General features: G+C 40.5%; 1 long non-coding RNA gene across 1 annotated transcript; it reads right to left on the bottom strand.

Moving 5' to 3' along the window:
- Positions 1 to 10,167: 10,167 nt before the first annotated feature.
- On the bottom strand, positions 10,168 to 11,547 carry LOC134911586 (uncharacterized). Its single transcript, XR_010176699.1, has 4 exons — positions 11,302 to 11,547; positions 10,761 to 10,857; positions 10,560 to 10,665; positions 10,168 to 10,377 (listed from the first exon to the last, which is right to left on the bottom strand). It is a non-coding gene; the product is annotated as an uncharacterized LOC134911586 (long non-coding RNA).
- Between the last annotated feature and the right edge of the window lie 1,812 nt (positions 11,548 to 13,359).

The following is a 13,359-nucleotide window of genomic DNA, read 5'->3' on the forward strand; positions in this document are numbered from 1 at the left end:
GCTATAATAAAATGCTAGCAGATCGATCAAGCTTCAACCATTTTTTCATGCAAAGACAGGTTTTTTTTTCTTTTAGGTGTGTCTAGCACCACACAGGGACATGTCTAGAACTATTTTACATTCTTGCAGTAAAATCACATGGCTTAATCTAATTTCTTGTTAGTTCCTGATAATAAAGTAGATATAATATACCCCAGATAAATAAAATAAAACAAAATGGTGTGACCGCCGGCCAGTACTGACTGTCTGCTACAGCATAACCCTAAGTCCTAGCTGCCTCTGCACCCCATAGCTGCTTACACCTTACCATCCTATCCCTGATCGAGTGGCTGTACTGCATATGCATTCCCCTCCCCACACACCCCACCTCTTGCACCACCCAGCAACTACACCCTGATTTTGAGTGGACCACTCTGAAAAATATGTCTCAGTTTTAATATAACACAAGTAAGGTTTATAATTTACACATGTGCCATTAGAGCCACATCTGCCTCTCTCTATGCCATCAGACCCCTCTCTGCAGGACACCAGCATTTGTCACACATGTCCACCTGCTCACCAGCTACTGACAGTAGTGCCTCTTATTCACATTATGCCACACAGTATGAGCCGAAAATTCTCATTACCCCACACAGTATGAGCCGAAATTCACATTATGCCACACAGTATGAGACAAAATTCACATTACGCCACATAGTATAAACCGAAATTCATATTACACCACACAGTATGAGCAACATTCACATTACGCCACACAGTATGAGCCGATATTCACATTACACCACAGTATGAGCCGAAATTCACATTACACCACACAGTGTGAGCCGAAATTCACATTACACCACACTGTATGAGCCACATTCACATTACGCCACACAGTATGAGCCGATATTCACATTATACCAAACAGTATGAGCCAAAATTCACATTACACCACAAATTATGAGCCACAGTCACATTACACCACACAGTATGAGCTGATATTCACATTACACCCCACAGTATCAGTCAAAATTCATGTTACACCACACAGTATGAGCTGATATTCACATTACACCACACAGTATGAGCCAAAATTCACATTACACCACACATTATGAGCCACATTCACATTACACCACACAATATGAGCTGATATTCACATTACACCCCACAGTATGAGCCAAAAATCACATTATACCACACAGTATGAGCCAAAATTCACATTATGCCACACAGCATGACCCAAAATTCTCATTATGCCACACAGCATGCACCGAAATTCACATTACATCACACAGTATGAGCCAACATTCATATAATGCCACACAGTATGATCTGAAATTCACATTAAGTCACACCCTATGAGCTGAAATTCACATTATGCCACAGAGTATGAGCCAAATTCACATTATGTCACAGTATGAGCTGATATTCACACTATACCACACAGATTCACATTATGCCAAACAGTATGAACTGAAATTCACATTACGCCACACAGTATGAGCTGATATTAACATTCACATTACACCACAGAATATGAGCCGATATTCACATTACACCACACAGTATGAGCCAAAATTCAGATTATGCCACAGGGCATGACCAGGAATTCACATTATGCCACAGAGTATGAACTGATATTCACATTATGCCACACAGTTTGAGCTGATATTCACATTACACAACACAGTATGAGCTGATATTTACTTTACATCACACAGTATGTCAGAGTCAGGAGCATTTCACAAAAAATGGAGCAAAACAGGAGCAATTTCTTCCTGGAATTAACCCTGTTGCAGAGCAAGGCATGCAAATGTATTTAATTGTTGCATGAAGGGAAAATAATAGTTGCTTCTGCATGTAGTGAACATATAATGAGCAGACTTAATTTTACTCTGTAATGTAGAATTATGCTAAGACACGCCACTCCTCAGGGGTTAAAGTGAGCCGGAATGGGGTGGAACTGCTATTTTAAAATGTGATGTGAGCCAATCATGGCTCACGGACTGCCATCCAATGAGAAGCTGCCGCTTGTCATTTGTGCGCAATCAGTGCCAGTTTCAAAGTGCGGCTGGGCAGCCTCTTCTTTTGAATAGCAGCGGTCCGTGAGTCCTGTCTGGCGGCCGCTGCCAGCTTTACACTGCAGCTGGGACCCGATGCTCCAGGCTCTCAGGTCGCAGTGTGTAAGATGGGGGGGGAGAAACAGGGGGTGAGATGAGCAGTGGGTGGGATGGAGTGAGAGGAGCAGGGGGTGAGGTGGGGAGTGAGAGTAGCAGAGGATGAGATGGAGTGAGAGGAGATGGGGGTGAGAGAAGGAGAGGGTGATATGGAGTGAGAGGAACAGCGGGTGAGATGAGCAGGGGTGAGATGGGATAGTAAGAGGTGTATGGGGGAGAGATAGAAGCAGAGGCTGAAGAGGTAGCAGGGAGTGAGAGGTGTAAAGGGTAAGTTAAAAAAAAGAAAGATGCAGGTGATCAGACACAAAGAATGAAGAAGATATGGACACATGAGGAGAGTGACAGACAAAGAAAACATAAGAAAGCAGAAGGGACACATAGAAGACATAAGAGAGGTGAACAAAGGTTGTTCAACATCCTGCTATACTGTGCACCACATCTAAAATTACAGGGTGGGAGGGGCACTGCTGTGGGCATTGTGTGTGCAAGCGGCACTGCTACTGTGGGCATTGTGTGTGTAAGGGGCTCTGCTACTGTGGGCATTGTGTGTGTAAAGGGTACTTGTATGTGGGGCAATGTGAATAAGACGTTATTTTGAATTGCGGTACTATTGTGTGGCTAAGCCCCTCCATTGTGAGGCCACACCCCTTTTTGTATTGCACGCGTTCAGCGCATTGGGGGGGGGGGGGTTGATTGGGAGGATGAGTTCCCCCACCTCTTCAGGACCACTTTAAGCCCATTTCTAAAAAAAACTTTGCACATTTTAAATATGCCCCACCTGCAGGGCAACATTGTTTGTTGTTATACTAGCCTGCTTTTGAAAAAGCATTTCAGGGAGATTGTGAAAGCAACACCTACAAGCGCAACATTAAAGTGGACATGTAGTGTTCCGCCTGATCATTGTTGCAGTTGTTACTCAGTACGATTTACTTGTTTCTGAAAACACAGTGATACTATTCAGGGCTTGTTCATGTATTGTCTTCTACTCACATGTAGTCCCATATTAAGTGGCCTTGATAACCCTTATTTGAAAATGCATGTAGCACTAGCCATAGGGATCATTATGCCTTATAACCAATGCAGGGAAATTGAATGTATATTAATATAATGATATATTTCCCCAAGCACATAACAGTTACATAATGTGGGTAAGGTGTATTCAGGAAGAGTGGTAGACTCTTCAGGGAGTAAGGGACATTGCTGCTATTTCCAAGAGTCTGCAAGAATGTTGCTTTTTTGATTGGCTACTATCTATCCTGAGGAAGAGTTAGACCTCATGGGGACCTAAGTAAGGCACTGATTTGGGGCCCCCCTTCCTCAAATAATCCCCCATCTCAGTCAGTAAGTGTATGCCAAGTCCCCTATTCATGTTACAATACAAAGTAGTACCCCTTATACACATTACACCACACAGTAGTTTCCCTAATATATAATGCCCACAGTAGTAGTGCCCCTTACACACATAAAGCTGACAGTCGTATTGTGGCTTACATACATAATGCCCAAAGTAGTAGTTCTGTTTACACACATAATGCCTACAGTAATAGGGCCGCTTACACATATAATGCCCACAGTGGTTGTGCCTATTACACATATAATGGCGACAGTAGTTGTGCCCCTCACACAAATAATGCCTATAGTAGTAGTGCCGCTTACACATATAATGACCACAATAGCAGTGCTGCTTACACATATAATGCCCACAATAGTAGTGCTGCTTACACATATAATGCCCATAGTGATTGTGCTGCTTACACATACAATGCCCACAATAGTAGTGCTGATTACACATATAAATACCCACAGTGGTAATGCCGCTTACACATATAATGCCCATAGTGGTTGTGCTGCTTACACATATAATGCCCACAATAGTAGTGTTGATTACACATATAATACCCACAGTGGTAATACCACTTACACATATAGTGCCGACAGTGGTTGTGCTGCTTACACATATAATGCCCACAGTAGTAGTGCCACTTACACATATAATGCCCACAGTGGTTGTGCTGCTAACAAACAAAATGTCCACAGTAGTTGTGCCCCTTACATCTGCCACTTGAGCATGTGATAAACTTGGGGAAATCCCTATTTTAAGTTAAACATGTCGGGTTTTGGTTCTGTACCCGTGACACCCTGTCAGAATCTGTTTGGAATTCCCTCTATAGGAACATATTCACAGGGACTGATGTTCTCAGTACAATAGCAGGTTTATTTATGCAGGGTAAAGCAGTGTACAACTGTAAACAATAAGTAAAAACCATGAATGATTGGAGAACACAAAATGAGAGGGAGAACTGGAATTGCACTTTGCAATGCTGGGAGTCTGGGAAGTACTTGGCAGTACTGGATACTTGGGAACACACTTGTGATACTGGGATGGGAAACTCACTTGTGATGCTGGGAACAGAGGGGACACAGAGACGCTGGAAAATGTGGGTACACGGGATGCCAGGAGACTGTGAGTACACGGACACACTGAAGACTGTGATTACATGAAACCGGTGTAGACTGTGGAAACACTTGAGACACTGTGGACTGTGAAGGCACTTGTAACACTGTAGACTGTATAGACACTGTAATAGAATTGTTCTGTAGCAGAATTATCACCATAGCAGGATGCACTGGAGCAGAGAATGCAGGGTTGCAGGATTGCACTGTAGAATGTTAGCACCATAGCAGGATGCATTTGAGCAGAGTATGCAGGGTTGCAGGATTGCACTGTAGAAGGTTAGCACAGTAGCAGGATGCACTTGAGCAGAGAATGCAGGGTTGCACTGTAAAAGGTTCACAGAATAGCACTGTAGTAGAGTATGCAACGTAGCAGGATAATGGGATTGCACTGTAGCAGGATAGCTGTTGGAGCCTGGCAGTACTATGGATGGTTTTAGCAGTAGAGACCAGCATAACCAAGAACAGGAACTGAGACAACCTTGACACGATGAACTGGTAACTGGAAGCCTGTGTGGCTGGCCTATATAGTGAGTTCAGGTGCTGCTCACAGCTGTGGTAACAGCTAATTACCAAGCTGCAGATACATAGCAGAGTGCTGAGCACCAGAGCAGAGAGCGCCACCCCAGGCATGGAGGAGAAACTGCATGGATCGTGGCACACCCCCTGAATGACTAATTAGCACTTAGAAGTTTTTAATCATTTTTAATTGGCCAATAATTACATCATTTTAGGGGTGAAACGGGAAAAATGGTGGAAATTGAAGTACAAGGTAAAGAACAGGTACTGTGTATTGGTGTGCTTTTTGAGTGGTACAAGCATTTTTAGACTTGCAAGTGTGAGTAATTGGTCTGTTTCCACTTTTTTTTAAAGTCCCCTAATAAACCAAATGTATACTTATATCCATTTTTATGTACCCCAAATTTAATTGTAGCACATATTTTGGTGAAAAAAATAGCTTTATATCATTTTTTTACATTTTAAAAAAATGCATATAACAGCCATTTGACAAAATGTAAGTACCAGAAATACTTTTATTATAACCAATAATAAACTTTTATACTGTTATCTGATGTTAGTTTAGCTTTTTTGGAGAGTACAGGCAGATGTACTGTACCCATTTTTTTTTCACTTTTTACTGCCAGCAACAATTTTCACTGTAATCCTGTTTTCATGTATTTGCAATTGAATAAGCAATTTGAGGGAGTGCGCATATCCGCAAAAATCACGTGTTTGCAGCAAAAAAGCTGCAAAAATAGGAATCACAGTAATTTTGCAGCTGATTAAATTTGGCCCTATGTAGTGTCGGACTGGGGCATGAAGGGCACACTGGGGGAATGCAGTGGTAGGGGCCCATTTTTAGGGGTGTGGTCAGTCTCCACAGGGGGTGTGGAATGCCACCACAGAGGTTTGGCTAACCATTAGAGAGAGCATGGTCTGGGCCCCTTGATACATATATATATTATAGCAAATACTGCTAGTGCATGCATAATCATATACCAGATTTATAACAGCAATATCTTTGCAGTATAAGGTAACATGTATAATTCAAGTGCACAGTATGAAACCTGATTCCTAGGGGAGGTGGGGGGCCGGACAGTGGGGCCCATCGGGGGTTTCCTCTGTGCCCCTGTGAGTCAGTCCAACCAAGGCCCTATGTCTCATATTTTACCAGATGATATGACAATATTTTAGTTTCTAAATAGCAAAAACATGCATAATTATTTAGCCAGTCTGAATTAAGGTACCAAAACAATATTTAAATTTGCAGTGCCTGGATCACATCAAACTGATAAGGCAGTGTGTGTATTTTTTTTCTCGGTTTATAGGTTTTTGTCATTAGGGAGCTTGGTGTTGCAGAGCAGGTAATGTAACAAAAGTTAAAGTAATTTGCTCTCTATGTGATTATAAGAATGTTCAGTCAAGCATGATTTTAGAAGAGATTGGACAATAGAATCTGTAATTGGAGAGAACAAAAAGTTCACTGGTGCCATATTCTGGTTTAACCTCTCCTTCACAGAGGAACTGAAAATGCCCTTAATCTCCAAGTACGAAGACAGATGCTGATACCATTAGCTATTCTTTTAGGCAGTAGAAAATTTATGGTAATATCAGAATTCTTAGCATGAATTTCAAACTGATTAATGATGCACAGTTAAAACAGAGTCCTTTCCTTATAAAATGTAGGAATATTAAATTATGCATTTCTATTAGAGATGAGCGGGTTCGTTTCTCAGAGAACCGAACCCTACCGAACTTCACCATTCGAGTCTGGTTCCGAGCCCGGCTCGGGTTTTCCCGCCGGACTCGGAAACCCGAACGAGGCAAAACGTCATCATCCCGCTGTCGGATTCTTGTGGGATTTGGATTCCATATAAGGAGTCATGCGTTGCGGCCATTTTCACTCCAGTCTCGGAGAGTGTAGTGAGAGGACGTGTCTCCATCCTCAGTGTCTGTGTGGGGGTTGGAAAGTGGGGTGGCGAGTCTTGTGCTGTGTTGTGCTGCTCAGTCCAGTCCAGTGTAGTCAGTGTATTGTGCTGCATCAGTCCAGCCAGTCACGGTGTTGGTGTCCTCTGCTTCTATATGTCCCCATTGCTACTGGCTGCTGTATAAGTCCCTTGCATTTTTGCTGTGTTGTCTTGCATCAGACCAGGGTTAGTGTCTTGTGCAGCATCAGACCAGTGACCAGTCACAGTGGTGGTGTCCTCTGCTACCATATATCCAGTGTAGCTGTATAAGTTCCTTTTAGTGGTGCTGTGTTGTCCTGCATTAGACCAGGGGAAGGATCTTGTGCAGCAGCAGTCCAGTGACCAGTCAAAGTGGTGGTGTCCTCTGCTGCCATACATCCAGTGTAGCTGTACAAGTCCCTTACAGAGGTGCTGTGTTGTCCTGCATCAGACCAGTGGTAGTGTCCTGGCCATCAGTCATTCCAGTGACCAGGCAGTCACAGTGGTATATGCTGCTGCTATATGTCCACTGCTGCCGTATAATAATAATAATAATAATAACAACAACAACAAGTCCCTCACAGTGTTGCTGTGTTGTGCTGCATCAGACCAGTGGTAGTGTCCTGGCCATCAGTCATTCCTGTGCCACATATTGTATTATATAACTCCAGAAACATAATGGAGAACAAAAATTTTGGAGGATAAAATAGGGAAAGATCAAGAACCGCTTCCTCCTACTGCTGTAGCTGCTGCCACTAGCCATGACATAGATGATGAAATGCCATCAACGTAGTCTGCCAAGGCCGATGCCCAATGTGATAGTAGAGGGCGTGTAAAATCCAAAAAACCAAAGTTCAGTAAAGAGAACCAAAATAATTTTTTAAATCGTCTGAGGAGAAATGTAAACTTGCCAATATGCCATTTATGACACGGAGTGGCAAGGAACGGCTGATGCCCTGGCCTATTGATAATGCCGATTATCTTACAGGAAAGAAAGCTATACCTTATACACACTTAGAATACACTTTACCATGGAGCCGCTGCGGCCGCTAAACTTAGTACACACGCTACGTACTTTATACACTGTTTGCGTACGGAGTCCCGTATCACTGTACGGACTTAGCGTACAAACGCCGCGCTGGGGGTACAAAGTACACACAGCGCGCGCACACCCAGAGATACACTTTAAACCTTCACAGTAATGCAATGCGATGATAAAACACTTTAAACCTTAGCAGGGCAATGAAGACACGACCAGTGGCGTAAGTTCGCCCCAGTCGCCCGGAGGCATGACAAAATGTTGGTGCCCCCCCCCACCACCCCTATACATATAGGGATATATATACATATAGGGATAGACGAAAGGCAATAAAGCAGTCAGCGGCACTCAGGGTCTTGTTGTAGCAAACGGCTGTATTGAAAAAATCACTACATGAATCCCAACGTTTCGGGACAAACACGTCCCTTTGTCAAGGTGAATAACAAGTGAAAAGAAGAGAAGGACATACCTTTATACCAAGAAATGGAGACCCCTCAGGTGCTCGTGCTTCCGGCGTCGCCCGCTGCTCCCCGGCGAGACCCGGCGTCTTCCGCTTGCGTCATCCAGCGGCGTCCGCCGGTGCCATGGAGACCGGACAATGCCAGCGCTCCGCGTGACGTGCTATAGTAAACAAAAGGAAAAAACAAAGAACAGAAGCGCACAGATGCTGTAATTGATAGTGCTCCTTACCGAAAACTGCTTTGGCCATGCCAGTCGGACCAAAAGAGTGTCTACATCATGTTGTGAAAGGTGTACACTATGTGCTCAAGGGCATAAATAAACCTTTGTGCATTGTAGGTGACGTGAATACATCTGAGGGCAAAAATAAGTAAATAACTGCATATGAGGCAGATGAGTAGCCCTACTGTGATTGGTCCTAAGTGGAATCGCGGTGGTCAGTGATGGTAAAATGAATATGAGTGTAAGTGCTGTGAAAATCAATTGAGTGAAATGAATGAAAATCATTGCATAAGGGGACTGTAGTCTGCTCATGTGGTCCGTCTGCCTGGCCAGTAAGTAACAAGATTAAATAAAATACTTGGAAGAACACAGTAGTAGAAGTGATTAGGGTGCACATAGGTTAAAAAGAGTGCTAAAAGATGTCCCGGGTACCAGGAAGAAAGAGACTGGAAAGCAGAGGCTAATGGAAAAAACAGCACATTGCTGGCTGAGAGTTATAGCTAATAATATTCTAGTCAAAAATGTCCAGAGGTACACTACAGATAGATGGAGGCAGAGATTCCTAGTACGGGAAATTTCTGGTCTAGGAGGGATTTCTTCTACACCTCCTGAATCATCCCGTTCATTTCTGCAGGAACAAGTTCCACGGCATCAATTCATTCAGCATCTGTGCGCCTGTTCTTTGTTTTTTCCTTTTGTTTACTATAGCACGTCATGCGGAGCGCCGGCGTTGTCCGGTCTCCATGGCATCGGCGGACGCCGCTGGATGATGCAAGCGGAAGACGCCGGGTCTCCCCGGGGAGCAGTGGGCGACGCCGGACGCACGAGCACCTGAGGGGTCTCCATTTCTTGGTATAAAGGTATGTCCTTCTCTTCTTTTCACTTGTTATTCACCTTGACAAAGGGACGTGTTTGTCCCGAAACGTTGGGATTCATGTAGTGATTTTTTTCAATACACCCGTTTGCTACAACAAGACCCTGAGTGCCGCTGACTGCTTTATTGCCTTTCGTCTTACTTATCTGTATCAGAGGGCACCGGGGCACATTGTTCTTTAATAGTGGGAGTGCCGGTCCATGTCAAAACTGTACATATAGGGATATATATATATATATATATATATATATATATATGACAAGAATTACTCTCCCACTGCGCTATTTCAAATAAAACACTAAAATTAATTAATTATATGGCTGCCTGTATCCTCTAAGTTCCCTGTTAGGAGGAACTAAATGTGTAAAAATATGAAACGAAATAGAGGAGATGGCGCCAAGGGAGTTATATCAACGCCCTACCTAAAAACGGACCCTTACAGTACTCTCCGGATAAATTACGTCAGATAACAAATACTAACATAAAAATTTATTAAAACAACATATAAACCCGACACAAATGTTCATAAGTATACAGAGTTGATACATTTACATTTGTCGCACAATTTGAACAATCAGTTTGTAGTGATGAGGAAAAAGCGTAGATATATCACTACGATTTCCTCCTCCTTATTGTAGATTCGGAGGTAACATCAGATAATAGATAGATAAATAATCCAACGCATTTCGTCTTGTTCCAAGACTTCATCAGGGGTAAAATCTACAATTGTAGAATAATAAGTCAAAACAAATACATAGCAATAAGCATCTTACACTCACATATAACATGACATATTGGTATCAAAAGAACATGACATAGCAACATGAGGAGGAAAACAGAATAAATAACATGAAGAAAGAGGAAAAAAGAGAACCAAAAAGCACAGGTTGTGAAAAACATACCTCTTCATTTCAGAACATATTGTGAGCACATAAAAGGTCATTCAAAGATGTATGAACAACGTTTCAATATTTCAATGGGACTTGATTGATACAGCGAGGACCATACCTAATTAAAAAACGTTTAATAACCTTTATTAATTAAAGGACACTTTTTGTTCAATTAGGCAGAGATTGGGATTAATCCAATGGAACGGCACATACCTCATATATCATCAGCTTGAGTCTGACATTCAGATATTCGAATATGGGGAAGATTCATATGTGTATAGAATCTAACTGGTTCACAAGCATAAGGAACCTAATAAATTGATTAATTGGGTATTAATTATAAGAACACCTATGAGTTCATAAATAGACCCCTATCTTATTTTGACACCCATAATTATAAAAATTCTGGTATCATTAATGTCTGATCACTAATGAACAGATCTCATGACTAACCCGTGTGGTTTCTGTATATGATACAGAACAAAGCCACAGAATTGGCTATAACAAACACCAATGTTACCACTATACAACAATCCTCTACTAAATGATCTGATTATAACCAGCCATTTATTATTGTATTAACCATCAGTATAGTGAACCCACATGATATGTTTATTAGGGAAACCCATCCTTTATGGACGGTATCACTTATCTATGATCGAATAATTCAAACAAATTACTCAAAGTGCTACCCACAGGGGGTGTAGTTCATTAGTGCCAATCATTAAAGAAACCTCTATAATATAGCACATACCTCGTCGGTCAGCAGCTTGAACCTGACACTCAGAGACTCAGGAGTGAAGGCAATTCAAATGGGTATAATGTCTAACCAATTTAGAACACGTGGTAGACCTGGTAAATTAATTGGGTTGATATCAATTAGACCATCCATTAAAGTACCAGTATGGTACAAAGAGTTCCCACCCCATGGAGAAACAAATACTCCTTTCACTTAGTAAGGGGAAGATCTATTAACTATAAAAATTATATAAGTGAGTGTATAACTCATACAACTTAGTTTCATATTCATGAATAAATCTGTCTTATTTATATAGTAAATATATATATAATTAGTGCATATCATATACTCTTTAAAAAATTACATTTATAAATATTTAGTGGTTAACCAGTCAATAAAATACATATAGTTGGTACAAAGTGTATACAGGTTGAGTCTCCCTTATCCAAAATGCTTGGGACCAGAGGTATTTTGGATATGGGATTTTTCCGTATTTTGGAATAATTGCATACCATAATGAGATATCATGGTGATGGGACCTAAATCTAAGCACAGAATGCATTTATGTTACATATACACCTTATACACACAGCCTGAAGGTCATTTTAGCCAATATTTTTTATAACTTTGTGCATTTAACAAAGTGTGTCTACATTCACACAATTCATTTATGTTTCACATACACCTTATACACACAGCCTGAAGGTCATTTAATACAATATTTTTAATAACTTTGTGTATTAAACAAAGTTTGTGTACATTGAGCCATCAGAAAACAAAGGTTTCACTATCTCACTCTCACTCAAAAAAGTCCGTATTTTAGAATATTCCGTATTTCGGAATATTTGGATATGGGATACTCAACCTGTACTAATAAATGGGACCACTTTCAAAGTTGATAATATACTATTGTAAAAACAAAAACAAAACCTTACCCTCCAGTAGTGCAGTGCTGACAGCCAAGTCTCTGTATAATGAGGCATTGGACCTGATAACCACCCTTTATAAAGGGAAAAGTGATTACATCACTTCCCTTGCAAAGTGATTGGTGCTCTATATATATGTGCTCCATTTACTATATTAGAATGGAGATTACTTAACCAAAAGTGCATAGATTTATAATTTTCAAATAATCAAACTAAGTGTATTAACGGTATTATTATGAGAATAACTCCTTAGGAGGAAATACCTAATTGATTAATATTACCCATAATGCTTTTCACTGTCTCTCTGGTTACTATTTAGGGAAACCAAACCTAGCTAAATGCCAGGAATGATGTTGGACACACCCCATCTCATTTAACTCAGTTTCATGTCCTACATATTAGACTGATCCCCTGTGGGTAATTCCCCTTGATCGTATTGCATGACGCTGGAGCGATAATAAATAAATAAATAAATAAAAAAACAAATAAATATATATATATATATATATATATATATATATAAAATAATAAATAAAAATAAAAATAAAAATGGAAATAAAAATAAACAAATAAATAAATAAATAAATAATAAATAATAATAAAATAAATAAAATAAAATAAAAATAAATAAATAAATAAATAAAAAATAAAATAAATAAATAAAAATAAAATAAATAAATAAATAATAATAATAAAAAAAAAAATAAAAAAAAAATGGGCTGCTGGGTGAGAACCTGCTGTAATCTTGTTAGTCTTGAAAAAGGCTCAGATGGAGCTGAAACGTCGACACCTTTTGCTGACATGCTGTTAACTGTCTCTATGTGAGACACACCAATAAAGTTTTCATCATCAAGGAAGTGGTGAGTGCCTGTATCTTTTTTCGGATATATATATATTTTTTTATTTATTTATTTATTTATTATCGCTCCAGCATCATGCAATACGATCAAGGGGAATTACCCACAGGGGATCAGTCTAATATGTAGGACATGAAACTGAGTTAAATGAGATGGGGTGTGTCCAACAGCATTCCTGGCATTTAGCCAGGTTTGGTTTCCCTAAATAGTAACCAGAAGGCAGTGAAAAGCATTATGGGTAATATTAATCAATTAGGTATTTCCTCCTAAGGAGTTATTCTCATAATAAT

This window comes from Pseudophryne corroboree, chromosome 4, assembly GCF_028390025.1.
Source record: "Pseudophryne corroboree isolate aPseCor3 chromosome 4, aPseCor3.hap2, whole genome shotgun sequence".
NCBI lineage: Eukaryota > Metazoa > Chordata > Amphibia > Anura > Myobatrachidae > Pseudophryne > Pseudophryne corroboree.